The sequence below is a fragment of the Fragaria vesca genome, linkage group LG1 (genome assembly GCF_000184155.1).
Source record: "Fragaria vesca subsp. vesca linkage group LG1, FraVesHawaii_1.0, whole genome shotgun sequence".
Classification (NCBI taxonomy): domain Eukaryota; kingdom Viridiplantae; phylum Streptophyta; class Magnoliopsida; order Rosales; family Rosaceae; genus Fragaria; species Fragaria vesca.
The window spans coordinates 1069578-1070259 of NC_020491.1; positions in this window are offsets into that span (position 1 = coordinate 1069578).

Consider the following 682-nt stretch of genomic DNA (forward strand, 5'->3'; position numbering starts at 1 on the left):
GCCGCCCTGACCCTCCTATGGCAGCCAAGAGACTGAAGAGCCGCCTTGACCCTGCTAGGGCCACCAAAGGGCCGCGTTCACCCGTCTAAGACCGCTAAGGGCCGCTTTGACCCGCCTTGGACTGCCTAACCCGATTTGGCTCACCTTAGGCCGCATTAACCTGCCTTGCCCCGCATTGGGCCGTTTTGACCCGCCTTGGGCTGCCTTGACCCGCATTGACCCACATAGAGCTGCTTTGACCCGTCTTTGCCTGCCTTAACCCGCCTTAGCCCCTCTAGGGCCTTATTGACCTGTCTAGGGCCATTGAGGGGCCTCCTTGACTCGGTTAGAGCCGCCAAGGGGCCGCATTCACCCGTCTAAAGCCGCCAAAGGGCCACCTTGACCTGCCTAGCGGCCGCCTTGACCTGCCGTGGCCCTCCTTAGGCTGTCTGCGGTAGCCAAGGAGCCACCATTACCCGCCTAGGGCCGCCTTAACCTGCCTAGGGCCCCTAATCAGCTGCCTTTACCCGTCTTGGGATGCCTTGACTCTTTTAGACCTGCCTAGGGCCACCAAGGGGCCGCCTTGACCTGCCTAGGGGTCACTGGTCTAAGGACGCAAAGAGGCCGCCTTAACCCTCCTAGGGCCGCAAAGGGGACGCTTTTACCCGCCTAAGGCTGCTAAAGAGCCGCCTTGACCCACGTA